The sequence below is a fragment of the Schistocerca americana genome, chromosome 7, assembly GCF_021461395.2.
Source record: "Schistocerca americana isolate TAMUIC-IGC-003095 chromosome 7, iqSchAmer2.1, whole genome shotgun sequence".
Classification (NCBI taxonomy): Eukaryota; Metazoa; Arthropoda; class Insecta; order Orthoptera; family Acrididae; genus Schistocerca; species Schistocerca americana.
Window position 1 is genome coordinate 55,141,146 of NC_060125.1, and position 16,353 is coordinate 55,157,498.

Below are 16,353 nucleotides of genomic sequence, written 5' to 3' on the forward strand. Positions count from 1 at the left end.
CTCACGCCAGCCTGCGTGAGCTTAAACGCGTGCCTTTCGGCTTCCTCAGAGTGGCTTGGTTGCCTTGCCAAGTCACAACAGTACTGGCAGAAGTAAACCTGTGAGGACGGAGCGTGAGTCGTGCTTGGGTAGCTCAGATGGTAGAGCACTTGGCCGCGAAAGGCAAAGGTCCCGAGTTCGAGTCTCGGTCCGGTACACAGTTTTAATCTGGCAGGAAGTTTCATATCAGCGCACACTCCGCTGCAGAGTGAAAATCACATTCTGGGAACCTGTCTGCGTATTTGACACTCTGGATTTACACCTGGGGTGCGATTTGATGTGACAGCAGGAGCACTCTCGTGGTTATTCCAAGCACCTTGAGTGCAAATTTGTACTTTAATCGGGTGATTCGACCTTTTGTGGAGTCATTCATGAAGAATATTCCTGGGTGCGCTTTCCAACAGGATAAGCTCGCCCATATACCGCTGTTGTAACCAAGCATGCTGTACAGAGTGTCGACACGTTCCATTTGCCTGCTCGATCACCAGTTCTTTCACCAAACGAGCAGAACGGGGCATCATCGGACGACAAACAGCATTTACCGCCCCTGTATTGACCGACGAAGTGCAACAGGCACGGAACTCCATCCTAGAAATTGACATCCGGCACCTGTAGAACACAATGCATGTACGTTTTCATGCATGTGGTAGCATTCTCGTGATTACACCGGTTATTAATCTACCAGAATTTCACAGTTGCAATGGCTTATCTCGCGCTTACATTGACCTTTGATCCTACAATGTTAACCACTTAAATATATTACGTAGTCAAATGTCTTCCCACAATTTCATTGTTATACACAAGTCAAAAAAAGTTTTGCGTCACCACGGTTCCTAGAACTTCTGAAATAGACGTTGACTGTGGATACTGTATCACAGACACAGTCTCTTTGACTGTTCAGAGATGTCACTAAACCCGCTCAAAGATGTAAACAGCCATGCATGGGCAGCGCCTATTAGACAGAGGGGCTTCGACAGCCGATTTGGTCCAGTCATTACACCAGGAAGGAGGTACACGGCCCGTGTTGTCTGTAGTTCAACCATGCCTAGATGGCCAATACCGCGGTTCGATCGCGTCCGCATTGTTACTTTGTGCCAGGAAGGGCTCCACGGAAAGTGTCCAGGTGTTTCGGAGTGAACCAAAGCGATGTTGTTCGGACATGGAGGAAATACAGAGAGACAGGAACTGTCGATGACATGCCTCGATCAGGCCGCCCAAGGGCTACTACTGCAGCGGATGACCTCTGCCTACGGTTATGGCTCGGAGGGACCCTGACAGCAACGCCACCATGTTGAGTAATGCTTTTCGTGCAGCCACAGGACGTCATATTACGACTCAAACTGTGCGCAATAGGCTGCATGATGCGCAACTTCATTCCCGACGTCCATGGCGAGGTCCATCTTTAAGCGCGACACCATCCGGCACGGTACAGATGGGCCCAACAACATGCCGACTGGGCCACTCTTCTCACATCACTTTTATCCGGATAAGTCGGTAGGAATAAAGTCCTGATGGGGGCGTCGGAGATGGCGGCGCTGTGATTAAGACTGAACGTTTTAACCCAAAAGTACACGATTATTGTTTTTTTTCGTGACGATATGTGTTTAGCCTCAAAGAAGTGACAGAGGACATCTTTATCTCGACGTGCTGAAACAGTGGTTAACGCCACAGTTCACTGCGGAGTGTAGAGGACGAGGATTTATTTTTGGAAAAGGCTGTCTTCCACCACAAGGACATGAAACAGTTTTGAAAAGGGAGGAAGTACACTCCTGGAAATTGAAATAAGAACACCGTGAATTCATTGTCCCAGGAAGGGGAAACTTTATTGACTCATTCCTGGGGTCAGATACATCACATGATCACACTGACAGAACCACAGGCACATAGACACAGGCAACAGAGCATGCACAATGTCGGCACTAGTACAGTGTATATCCACCTTTCGCAGCAATGCAGGCTGCTATTCTCCCATGGAGACGATCGTAGAGATGCTGGATGTAGTCCTGTGGAACGGCTTGCCATGCCATTTCCACCTGGCGCCTCAGTTGGACCAGCGTTCGTGCTGGACGTGCAGACCGCGTGAGACGACGCTTCATCCAGTCCCAAACATGCTCAATGGGGGACAGATCCGGAGATCTTGCTGGCCAGGGTAGTTGACTTACACCTTCTAGAGCACGTTGGGTGGCACGGGATACATGCGGACGTGCATTGTCCTGTTGGAACAGCAAGTTCCCTTGCCGGTCTAGGAATGGTAGAACGATGGGTTCGATGACGGTTTGGATGTACCGTGCACTATTCAGTGTCCCCTCGACGATCACCAGTGGTGTACGGCCAGTGTAGGAGATCGCTCCCCACACCATGATGCCGGGTGTTGGCCCTGTGTGCCTCGGTCGTATGCAGTCCTGATTGTGGCGCTCACCTGCACGGCGCCAAACACGCATACGACCATCATTGGCACCAAGGCAGAAGCGACTCTCATCGCTGAAGACGACACGTCTCCATTCGTCCCGCCATTCATGCCTGTCGCGACACCACTGGAGGCGGGCTGCACGATGTTGGGGCGTGAGCGGAAGACGGCCTAACCGTGTGCGGGACCGTAGCCCAGCTTCATGGAGACGGTTGCGAATGGTCGTCGCCGATACCCCAGGAGCAACAGTGTCCCTAATTTGCTGGGAAGTGGCGGTGCGGTCCCCTACGGCACTGTGTAGGATCCTACGGTCTTGGCATGCATCCGTGCGTCGCTGCGGTCCGGTCCCAGGTCGACGGGCACGTGCACCTTCCGCCGACCACTGGCGACAACATCGATGTACTGTGGAGACCTCACGCCCCACGTGTTGAGCAATTCGGCGGTACGTCCACCCGGCCACCCGCATGCCCACTATACGCCCTCGCTCAAAGCCCGTCAACTGCACATACGGTTCACGTCCACGCTGTCGCGGCATGCTACCAGTGTTAAAGACTGCGATGGAGCTCCGTATGCCACGGCAAACTGGCTGACACTGACGGCGGCGGTGCACAAATGCTGCGCAGCTAGCGCCATTCGACGGCCAACACCGCGGTTCCTGGTGTGTCCGCTGTGCCGTGCGTGTGATCATTGCTTGTACAGCCCTCTCGCAGTGTCCGGTGCAAGTATGGTGGGTCTGACACACCGGTGTCAATGTGTTCTTTTTTCCATTTCCAGGAGTGTATATAGTCTAACGCTCCATCGATGGCGTAGTCATTGGAGACGGGGCACAAGCTATGATTGTGGAAGGATCGGAAAGGAAATCGGACGTTTGGATTTCAAGGGAATCGTCACAATATTTGCTCTGAGTGGTTTATGGAAGTCACGAATCTAGATTTCGAATACTAGACGGACACTGAACCGCTGTCCTCTCAGATGTAAGCTGAATCTCTTACTGCGCCAACAACAGTCATGGGACACCCAGTCAGATGAACCGGTCTCGCGCCGGCCGCTTTGGGCACCAAGCTGAGAGTGCGAAATTTGTATATTGGATGCATCATAATTAGTAACGAAATCAGGCACGGGTAAAAAAAGTACACGATCACAGAGCCAAGTATGTTATGGTAAACATCGACCCACAAAACAGCCGTCTACGTTATGTATAATAGCTGTGTGATTAGGAGTTGGTACAAATGTATCTAAAAAGAAAATCTTTTCGATTACGGCCCCTCTGCCTCCGAATTTCATCCAGGGTTTACGTCAACAAGATACGCGATACTACTCCAGAACGTTACACGTTACAAATTACTCTACATCCGTATCTGTTAAAGGATGTGTTCCACGCTGAGGCCTCACATTTGGAGGCAGTATTGCACTCTTTCCTGCAGTCAGTTACGAATTCTTTCAAATAGCCCCTTATTATCTCGTGAATCTCTACAAGACTGTACAATTCGCTGCCCCACTTCTTCAACCGTATCAATGGGAATATTTACGACCTCAGACAGAGGAATCTAGAGGACTGAGGTCTAGTGAGCTTGGAGGTCAGTGCGGGGGCTGTGCTCGACTGTCCATTCTGGACCATGTTGGCAGTGAAGAACACATTCTTCAATAAACAAGATAGTCATACGATTACTAAATATTGCTGGGATGGCAAATCTAAGACAGTTATAGACTATATATTAAAAGACAAATTAATTGGAGGAAAAGTAAGGGACACTAAAGTCATACCAAGTGAGCACTTGGATAGCGACCACAGGTTACTAGTAGCTGATCTAAATTTTAAGATGGAAAGTTTGAATGCTGTACAAAGAATGCCAAAAATTAAGGAGTGGAAGTTGAAAGAAGTAGAAAACAAGAAAAGTTTCCAAAATCTAGTAGCACAAAAATTGCCAAAAACGGAAAGCGGTAGTGTAGAGGAAGAGTGGAACCTATTTAAAACGTCAATAGTTAACAGTGCTGTGTAGATAAGCGGCAAAACAAAGGGTAAAGTGAAAGACAAAGAAACCAGTTAGTGGAACGATAGAGTATAAGACGCAATTAAAAAACGTAATATGGCAAAGAAAGACATGGAGTTTGACAAAAGAAATCAGTAGGAGGGGCTGATACCAAAAGATGAACACAAGGTGACAACATTGGAGAAGGAATACCGACAAAAGCAACTCCAAGCAAAGAGAACTGTGAAAGAAAAAAGTAGAAAAGTTGGGAAATATTCACCTAGAAACTACAGCAGGATAGCAATATGGGTTAATGAAAAGTAAAAGATCTGACAGAGAAGACATAATAGCGATTGAAACAGAGGATGGGGATATTATCAGGGACATGGAAGGTATCAGAGAAGAGATGAAGAATTATTTTGAAATCGTACTGAATGGGGAAGGTGCACAAGAAAGTGACTCCGAAGTCATTGAATTAGAGAAAGAGCAGGATGCAATCTCTGGGTTAGAAACTGAGAGTTCCCTGAAACAGATGAAAAGTGGGAAGGCGGCTGGAGTAGATGAGCTGACAGCGGATACAATTAAAGCCGCGGGAATCCATGGAATACAATGTTTACATCGGGTGCTGGGTATGATATGGAAAGAAAAAAAAGTGCCGGATTAATGGAAAGAAGGAATTATAATACCATTGTTCAAGAAAGGTAGTAGAAAGAAATTCACCAACTACCGAGGAATCACACTGTTGTCACACTGCCTTAAGATAATGGAAAAGGTCATAGAAAAAAGACTGCAGAAAATTCTAGAACACTAATTACAGGAACAACAGTATGGGTTCACAAGTAATAGGGGAACAATAGATCTCATTTTCTCCCTCCGTCAGTTAATGGAGAAATATTGGGAAAAAGGAAAGGACTTGATAGTAGTATTCGTGGATTTGGAAAAAGCATATGACAGTGTACCAAGGGATAAAATATGGGAATGCTTGAGAAAAACATAATGTTCCTGATTCATTAATTAAAAAAGTCCAGATGCTGTACGATGGTTGTGAGAGCAGTGTACAAGTAGGCGGTGGAAGATCAAAATGGTTTAAGACAAAGAGAGGTGTTCAGCAAAGCAGTTCTCTCTTCCCTCTACTCTTCATTACCCTTATGGACAGAGTCACGAAAGAAATCAAGGAAGAAGAAAATGAAGACCTCAACGTTTTTGTTTTTGCTGATGACATCGCCATTTGGGGAGAGACGGAAATGGAGGTTCAGAGGAGACTAGATTATTGGAACACAAAATTTAAAAAATTCGCGTTAACTGTGAGTAGGAACAAGACAGTGGCAATGAAGATGAGCAGGACAGCCACACCTTGTCACATCATACTGGCGGGGGAGAAGGTAGAATGTGTGAAAAGCTTCAATTATCCGGGTAGCATCATATCACGCGATAAGTTCCAAACTAGAAGTCTTAAACAGAATGACAAAAGGATCTAGCTTCTTCCACCAAGTACGAAATTTTTAATCTGGGACAAGGAAGTCCCTCAAAGAGATAAACAGACCGTGTATAAAACTTATCTCCTGCCAATCATGATGTATAGTCTAGAGGCCTGTGTCATAAATAAGAGAGTAGAGGTCAAATACAAGCAAGTGAAATGAAGTTTCTTAGGCCAGCCCTACAAAAAACTAGGAGATACAGAGTCAGGAATGATTATGTAATGAGAGACCTGCAGATGAGGAGAGAATGAGTGCTTGGAGACTGAAGTGGTTCGGTCATGTGAAGCGAATGCTCCGGACTCAAACTCCACGCCAGTATTTGGAGATGGAGGTACCAGGAAGAAGACCAATTGGGCGGCCTAGAAAGAGATGGACAGATCAGGTTAAGGAAGGTCTCAAGAGGAGAGGAGTAACATGGGATGTAGTGGAGAGCGAAAAGCTATACCAGGACAGGAACCAATGGAGGCTTATCGTTCACAAAGTTCCTACCCGGCTCGCTGGAAGGAAATCCTGATGATGATGGTTGGCGCATTAGACGTATCATATTAGCAGCAAAAAATATGCTGGCGCTCCACTGTGCATGTACCAACGTTGCGACAAGCACGAGAGGTCATGGCGAAATTTGAGCCCAATTCAAATAGGCATTAAGTGTACATTTCAGACCTTTACATTGGAAATTGAGGAATGCTTGTATAGTATACACAAGGCTTGGACAATACCATGGAAACACCAAAAACGTAACACATTACAATGCCTAGTACGGTGTAAGAAACCTTTTGGCGTTCAAAATAGTTCCTGTCAGCTAGGAATGGTCAAATACAGGTCCTGTAAGGTTTTCGAGGGAATCTTATACCAAGTTACCTAACTATGCTGGAGGTGGATAGCAATCACGCACCTATCTCTCCACAGTATTCCACAAAAACCCAATAATATTGAGATCTGGAGACTGCGGTGATCAAGAGAGATTTGAAAATTCATCCTTGAATTCACAAAAGCAGTCCTGGACGATGAGAGATGTGTGAACAGGGGCACTGTCATCACGGAACAAGTATCATCGCTGGGGAGCAAACATTGTACCATGGAATGGTACCCATGGTTACTCTGCTGCCCAAACCATCACCGCCGTGTAAACTCGGTGACGTAAACTCGGCTATAAGCTGTAAACAGTGTGCAACAAGACTCAACTGACCAAATTCCGTTGTACCATTGCTCCATAGTCTAGATTGGACGGCATCGGCACAACATTTTCTCGTTACAGGTACTTGCATTACTAATGAGTGGTCTTGGAATTCCAGTTCGCTCTTTCATAACTCCTTCCCTCTGCAGCTCGCTTCGTGTTGTTTTTGGTGCTGACGGGATTCTCGAAGCGACGTTCAGTTCTGCAGTGACTTTTTTTACTTGTCGTGATGAGGATGATGTTTGGTTTGTGGGGCGCTCAACTGTGCGGGTATCAGCGCCCGTACAAATTCCCAACCTTTGCTCAGTCCAACGTCGCCACTTTCATGAATGATGATGAAATGATGAGGACAACACAAACACCCAGTCATCTCGAGGCAGGTGAAAATCCCTGATCCCGCCGGGAATCGAACTCGGGACCACGTGCTCGGGAAGCGAGAACGCGACCGCGAGACCACGAGCTGCGGACTCTACTTGTTGTCATCCTATTTTTCGACACAAATCTCTTCCATGACCGTCCATCACGATCACTCAAGACACACCTTCCTCTGTGTTGTGACTTAGCACATCATGTTTTTCCGCTTTCCCTGTGTACCGTATAAATTTTAAATACGGTGCCTGTTAAAATACCAAACACTTGGGCTGTCTCGCTCACGGAAGAACCTGACATACAAGCAACAACAACTGGCTCCGACATAATGCTCTCGCAACACTGGGCTGGCCACGACATTGCACAGGCGGTGATCGTTGTCAAATACAACAGCGCAACTTGCGGGATTGGCTGGCATCTGCATTTGCGTTCCAGCATGCAATTCCCGCGATATTTCCGTATTTTTGTCCAACCTCAGTACCTTTATAGATACAGCGATCCATTTCCATGATCATTAGATATGGATTTAGGAGGATCGTTCAATAAGTAATGCCCCACATTTTTCTCTCAGAACATATTTATTGTTAAGGGCCATAATTTGGTGACAATATACATCAACATGTCTTGTCCATGTCCTATTTTTCGACGTAGTCTCCATCACGTACTATTACCGTACGCCAATGTTATGGAAGAGCATCTATTCCCTGCTGGTAAAAGCTCTTGTCCTGTAGGCGTAGCCATGTTTTGACTGCATGACTGACACCTTCGTCATCTTCAAAGTGTGTTCCCCGTAGAGAATCTTGAAGCGGCCCAAAGAGATGGAAGTCTGAGGGTGCCAGGTCTGGACTGTAGGGTGGATGAAGCAATGTTGTCCAACTCAATTTGGTCATATGTTCGCGGGTTCTGAGACTTATGTGTGGGCTTGCATCTTCGTGTTGGAGCAAGATTTCTGCTGGATTCTTGTCCGATCGAACAAGTCGGAAACGGTTCTTGAGTTTATTCAGAGTCTTCACGTATGCCTCTGAATTGATAGTTGACCGTCTTGGCATCACATCCACGAGAGTGGCGCCATCACAATCCCAGAAGACTGTTGCCATGACTTTGCCGGCAGAGTGGGTTGTCTTGAATTTCTTCTTTGGTGGTGAATGAGGATAATGCCACTCCATGGACTGCCTTTTTGTTTCCGGCGCAAACTGGTGCACCCAGCTTTCGTCCCCCGTAACGGTCCGTGACAGAAAGGCCTCTCCGTCGGTCTCAAAACGCTGCAGCAATTCAAATGAAATGGCCTTTCTTTGAATCTTGTGGTCCGCTGTGAGCATTCGTGGAACCCATCGTGGGCACTTCTTTGAATATCCGAGAATCTCGATCATTGCAGACGCACTTCCAATGCTGACCGATAACTGTATAGCCAATTGTCGAGTTGTGATGCGCCGGTCGGTACGAATAATGGCATCCGCACGATTTAGCATGTCTGGAGCAGTGGCTGTGACAGGACGTCCCGAGCGTGGCTGATCATGGAGCTCCGTTTCTGCATTTCCTGAGGCTGTAACTCTCTTTACCCATCGCCCAACTGTACTATGAACTGCAGCATCGCCATGCACTGGACACAAACGTGTATCGATGTTCACCACGGTTTCTTTTTCTGCACACAAGAATTCAGTAACAGCACGCTGCTTGTAATGTGAGTCATATGTAGACGCCATTTTGACTCTGTACTACGGCTCTGCGATCTGCCAGAGCGGTTCGAAACTTCACCGGCGCACAGAACAAACATCAAATGTGAAGCACCAGCAACGACGTTCGTCTATGTGTATTAATGGCTTTCTTAAAAAAATGTGGGGCATTACTTGCTGAAGGACCCTCGTATTGAAGTTCTTACCGAGAACCCAAGGAAAGTTACCTAATGTCTGAGGCAGACGATGAGGATAGGAGGGTGGGAGAGAAGAGATTGGGCAAATGCTAATTTGTTTGTGTGAAGAAATTTTCTCGAACCGCCCCTGATCTGGATACAGTAATGTATATGACACTCCCGGAACAGGCGGCAGATGTGGAATGGTACGAACTCTCCGTGGCAGCTCTCTGCTATAACAAATTATTACTGGCGCCTAATTCGCAGCAGTCGCTCCTTTCAGCGTTTATTGCGAATATTAACTGTGGTGAGCAGGCGCAGCGGCCACTCTGCAAGGATACATGGCGGGGCCAGAGCACGCATTAAGCAGCGGCTGCAGCGCTCTCCCACGCACGTGCCGGGCCAAAACAGGATCTGAAACCGTACTCCGGCGCGGTGCGGGAGGACACCGGAAGCAGCAAGTGGGCCGAGTGTCAGCAAAGGACGCAGTGCACTAGTGGCCAGGAAAGTCCGTCTGCCTCTTGGTCGGTTTACAGCGCACATTAAGTAGTTCGTATACTGCTCCGTATTTCAGTCTGAGAAGTGTCAGAGAGCAAACTGCAGAAGCTGACGATAAGTGGATATTCGTAAACGGGCAACACATGGACTCGCTAGAGCACGACTATGTTTGGTTCATTTCCTGTTTGTAAATTCTTTGAAATTACTGCTACTACCTTCCCAAGAAACTTGAACCGGACAGCAATATGATGTTCTACGAGTGTCGACGATACAGATAGCCATACTGTAACTGCAACCGCAACGAAGCGGTATCTATGGAGATTTCAGACTGAGGTACAGCTTCTGGAACTGCTTCTGTGGCCGAGGTTGCTAAACACATACCTCTGTGGTGCTCTCGACTCGGAGATAAGCTGCTTCGAATCCTGGTGGTGGATGGAATTTTCACGGCCAGTATCTGCCCAGCAAGGAGTGCAGGACAGCTGATGGCGTACGGTTCCAGTTAACCAGTCTTTGCGCCAATGTCGTGCATTAAATTTGAAATCGCTCCGGAGTGTCTCATGAAGTAAGGGTGTGTGACACTGTTCATGGCGATCCTTCCATCGGAAGGGGAAGTTAAGCTCGGCGGCCGCTTTGGTGCTATTTGGGCGGAGCAGGCAATGTGCCGTTACCGTGTTTCACCCCCTCCCTTACCTTCACCCATATCCACACAAACCCAGCTCGCGCTTGTCACAGTAATCCGCACTACACAGACGCACACCTCAAGCTTCATAACCGTTCGGAGGAAGACAAAGGCAAACCACCTTCAGTAGGTCCTTGCCCAGAATGGCGATACGGGAGTCTTGCACCTGCTTTCCTGTGCCGATTTCCCGAGTATCAGACAATGTTGTGTATGGTTCCTAAAGAGCGGCAGCAGCATCTTTGCTGGCTGCAAGGTGAACTCTCTGGATGGCTGACTGCTCAGACCTTGTAACGTTAGCAAACATGCCATGCTGTGTTGATCCTGTGGGTCGGCTGAAAGCAAGGGAACAGTACCGTCATCCAAGGAATATGATAGTGACCGATTATGATACCTAAGACAAATAAAAATCCAAAACCCACTGGAATAATACAAACATCCACCTCTACTTCCTCCGTAGATGATGTAACGACTTGAAAAAAGTGTAATTAAATATAAGAAATTGATCAATGCATTAAACAAGACAAAGTTTTAATTTTGATGTAGGTCTCGAATCAGAGAGGGGGAAACAAAAGCTGATAGAACGACAAATACTTGGGGTAGACTGCCTGGAGGAAGAGAATTGAAACAGGAAGCCGCCTGGTAGAAACCTGCGCAGATTCAAATTTAATATTTGCCAATACTTTGTTTTTCGATCATAAGACTGAATACACGAAAAAGACCTAGAGGTATCGGAACTTAGGCTGTATAATTATAAGACAGCGGTTTACGAAACCGGAATTTAAATTTGAAATAATTTCAGGAGCAGATATGTACTCTGACCATATTTTATTGGTTATGAAGTGATGAATTAGCAAAAAGTTTGAAAACTAAGGAGATAGGATCTGGATAAGATGAAACAATTAGAGAGTGTTGAGAGCTTGAAGGAGAGCATTAGAGGACTGGGGAGTTTCGGAATGTAAGCAAACGAAGGTACCAGACGAACAGCTATGCAGAAAGATAAGACTCACTGGGAAACCTCGAATAACACACGAAATATTAAATTTGATTTATGAAAGAAAAAAAACACAAAATGAAGGCGGCAAAGGAGAACACGGATGTCTAAGAAATGAGACTGAAAGAAAGTATGAAATGGCATAACAGCAAATACTAGGAGAGGAAAGTTGTGGAAACACATATGAAGACAAGAAAGGTCCATTTAGGAAAATTAAAGAACTTTTGGGAGAAGAGAGGAGCAACTCTGTGAATATCAGAAGCTCAGATGACAAGCCAGAGCTGGGCAGACAGTTGATGGCTTAAAGGTGGAACGAATACATGAGCACACTGGACACAAAATTATTTATCCGCAGGGGATACTACCCTCATATGGTGCAACATCGCCTGTAGTCCTGATTATGGCGTCAATTCGACGAAGAACGACGTCCACTGGTTTCTTCAGGTATGCCAAGTGCAGCTCATGATTGGATCACGTAAAGGCACCAAACTGCGGAGATATTGATTGCTACGATTAACAAACTGATCTAAAGAGCCTAGACGTTTTCTACGGGATCGGCTAACTCAGTGACCCACTCGAGGTGCGGTAAGAATTCCTCAAGTTAGTAAGGTATGCGTGCAGTTGTGTGAAGATGGCTGTTGTCATCTTGGAGGAAGATGAAAGCACCCACAGCATGCTCCTCATGAAGATGTAAAAAAAAGGACACGCGTGGCCCCCGAGAATGTTGAAATAAACACACTGGTTCATGCTTACGGTAACTTGAGTGTATGGGTGCAAGTCATGGCCGAAAGACGCACCCAAGACGTCACATGCACAACGTCTCTAATGACCTAGTAATCGACGGGACGTTAAACACAAACCTTACCAACCTTCTTGCCCCCTATCCATAACCCGTCACCCACGCCAACGTCTCTCTCCCACATACACACGCACACACACTGCGCAGTAAGCGGCTCATTGGACCGTCGGTATACTCGACGTCTTGGGAAGAGGAAAAATTTCGTCAGATCATACTATTCTCCTCCAGTCGGCTACTGTCTTGTTTCAGCATTGTTTGGCCCGTTGAAGACGTGCAGCTTTAAATGTCCCTGAGAGCTACGCACTTTTGCTAAATACCCATCGCAATTTTCGCTAGGAAACTGCTTGAGATCAGCCAGCGTTTAGTGACAGGAGCGATACCTGTCTGGTTTAAAACCGGCTGGCACCGACCAGGCGTGACACTCGTATCCGGTGCCTGCCAGTTAGAATCTTTTACCACCAGTCTTATTATGACGCCTTTCAGGCCTTCAGTGGTACACTATTGTTGTGAACACGTTGGAGAGTCATCAATGATAAACCAAGAAGGTGGGTAACTTCATTTACGATGTGGTCGCGGGTGCGTCTAAACACGAGAGCTCATTTCGTCCATTCTCTTACGTCTCCACAGCGACCCATCTTACTGCGCTGATTACGTACAGCCAACATCACTTGACTATATTCGCACACATCAGCACTGAAGGAAGGTATGAGGAGGTGATACGAGTCCATCTCCAAAGAGACCACAACTGTTCAGTGTCGTGATAAATATTTCATCCAGTGAACTTATTAATGGTATATAAAGGAAAGTTACTTGAAGAGATTGTAACGCCGGAAATGCATATACTCCTATTTCCATCTATTGTACTATTATTTTTTTTCCTTGTTTTGTTACCTCAAGATATGACATTTCTGTCTCTTTATATATTGTAATTGTTTTACTGTTTGTATATATATATTTATGCACTCATGTCGATGTATAATTGGTTTGTTTCGTAAATATTATTTGTATTTTTACGCTGGGTCTTGCCTAGGGAAAACTGCTATCGAACGATTACGTCGATAGGTCGTGTGACGAATCAAAGTGTGTAGGATCTTTGGTAGTGTTAACTCTGCCGCGTGGAGCGCGGGCAGAACAGAGAGAGTCTGGCTGGAGTAGCGAGTGGAGCAGGTGTGTTGTGTGACGCTCCCGCGAGTTGCCGCGCTTTCGGGGTTTGGCAGCATGTAATTGCGCTCGACTCGCGATGATAGTTTCTGACATGGTGTCGCGGACGGGAAGCATTAGCTGGCGCACATCAAGAGCCCGTTTCGCCTGGTGACCGTGTCGAGAAGAAGGCGCGCCAACATCCAGCTTCTGCAACAGCGACGGCCGACAATGAGTGACTGTCGCCACATCCTCGATCGACGGCTTCAAACCTTCAATCAACCAACAAGGAAGACTAAAAGCACGTAAAGTTTCAGAACTGTATGGCAGACCTCAGCTTTTCAAATTGTTCCATTTGCCTCGCAAAATTACAGCAACTTAGCATGAACCTTTGTTGCTCATTGTCCCAATTGCATTGCCAAGCAGGGTCCCTTCCTTTTCCGAAATGAACCCGAGTGTCGTTGAAATTCAAACGCCAGCATAATTCCATTTCACTGCTTTAATTTCAAAGTTCAGCTGGCTACAATATTTAGATTGCACAAGCACAAATTAAGAGTGCGAGTTTTGTTACCGAATTTTAGTTACCTGTGACTGCAGCTCAGCTTGGTACGTACTAAATTTTACTATTGTTAATAGTTCAGAATCATTTAATTCAAGTTCAAAGTAAAATCTCTTGTTTCTAAATTGCGTAGAGTCAAGTTGCTTTTGAAATGATTGTTGAGGTAGTCCAAGACTAACCGTATTTTACTGGATTTCGATGTGCTTCAGAAAGAAAGCTCACTATTAACTTCAGTCACTAAATTAACTTTCGATTTTCCGGTTTTATTAATTATTTTGCTAAATTAAGTCAGAGTGTAGCGAAATTTATTACTTCTGACAAACTTTCAGTTTTCACACTACACGTGTCAACCTTCAGTTGCCACGCTTCTAGTGTTAATTATATGTGTAATAACCTTTCTTTTTCAGTTACTATAGTAATTGTCCTTAGGACTGGCGACCGTGATTTCCCCCAAATCTCAAATATCTAATTATCGCTAGTTAATTGTTAACGTAACGGCCGCACATTTACTTTCTTTATTAACTTTATCCCTTTTCAAAATTAATTTCCACCAGTTTCATTTGCATTTTTCCTTTCATTTAGATGTAACCCTTTCCTCCCTCTTTACCGATAGATTAACTTCGGTGACGATTGCTTTTCCCAAATTTCCATTAGGTACACGCGGTTTAATTTTTCACTGTCTTTAAGATGTTGAAGTGAGGGGGGAGGTTACAAGATTCTTATGAATTGAAGAGAGAGTAGATGAAGATGAGTAGATGAAGATGAGTTGGGGAGATACGATCGTGCGAGAAGGAGGTGATAGATCACTGAAAGCCGTATGTCGAAGTAAGGTACCTGGAGTGGGCGACAGTCTGTCAGAACTATTACGATCCTTGGTAGAGCCAACCAAGACAAGAGTATTCCACGTAGTACGTGCGACAGGCGAAGTACTTACTCACTGGTCATACCAGACTCGAGAGTCCATTACCGCAGAAACGTGTTTTCGCCATCTGTCCCTGTCTTGGGCTATTTCCTTCCATTCACCTTCAATACCTAGGCTCCTCAAATCAGCCTTCGCATTGTCCTTCCATCTACGCCTCGGTCTCCCCACAGGACGTTTTCGTTCTAGGTGCCCTACCAGTACTCTGCGCGCTGCCCTGCCCTCATCCATTCGAGCTACGTGACCCGTCCATCGCAGGCTACGTGATTTAATAATACTGATTATGTCAGGGCTTGAACAGAGTTCGTGAACCTCTTCGTTACGCAGTTTTCGCCACTCTCCGCTCATGTCATCCCTTTTTGCTCCGAAAATTTTCCTCAAAAATTTTTTTTTAAGCAGTCGAAACGGCTTTACATTTTGCACAGTGAGAGACCAAGTCTCACACCCATACAGCATAACTGGTAGAATAATAGTTTTGTATATTCTAATCTTTAAATTCCTAGACAATATCCGTGATGAAAGTAATCTATTCAGTGAGAAGTAGCATGCATTTCCTGCCCGTAATCTCTTCTTCAGTTCGGATTCAATCTCATTTCTCGAAGTGATGTCCACACCTAGATACTTAAATGTGTTCACTTTTTCAAACTGCAAGTCTCCAACTCTTAACATTTCCTGTTCTACTGCTGTTGGCATTCTAGTAGTAACCAGGTATTTAGTTTTGTCTTCACTTATCCTTAGACCTACATCTTCACTAGCCTTGATTAACGCATTCGCATTTGCTGTTACAGATTCTTTCCTATCGCTAATGATGTTTAGATCATCTGCATACCCTAATATAATACAGGCGAAGTACCCTCAGAAATTAAAAAGAATATACTTATATCAGTAACAGCCACAATGGCAGGCGCTGATGGGTTATGTTACGGCGTAAAGTCAAGAGCCGGAAACGAGAGAGCAGAGAGGGCTGCGAAGAAGACGTCAGGAAATGGCACGCTGATCGACCTCTCTCCAGGACGACAACGCGACGGCAGCAGCTTCTATGTGAAGAGGGCACAAGCGCCGTGCCGACTGGTCACGGTCCAGTTCTACAGCAGCGACAAGATTTGGCACTTCAGGACCAGCGACTTAGGAATTGTATATACTGAAGAACTTTGTTTGTTTTGTCTGTCGGCCTTTGCTTGCGACACATCTGTTTAAAACAAAGTATTGTCATGTACTAGGCAGGATTCAACACTGGCGACGAGGATGGGATAACAGATTTGCAGTGTATGACGAGGAAATGCAAATTCAAATGTGCTTGTGGTGCTTTATACTCAGATGTTATGTTGCCTGATGCGATCGTGTACAATGCAACTGATGTCAGACAACAGGCCGGCCGAAGTGGCCGAGCGGTTCTAGGCGCTACAGCCTGGAACCGCGCGACCGCTACGGTCGCAGGTTCGAATCCTGCCTCGGGCATGGATGTGTGTGATGTCCTTA

General features: G+C 46.0%; 1 protein-coding gene across 1 annotated transcript in view; it reads right to left on the reverse strand.

The window, feature by feature from the left end:
- The window catches only part of LOC124622695, a gene marked incomplete at its 5' end in the record, with an annotated part of 712,404 nt that overhangs the window by 492,366 nt on the left and 203,685 nt on the right, over positions 1–16,353 (reverse strand). The window lies entirely within an intron of this gene.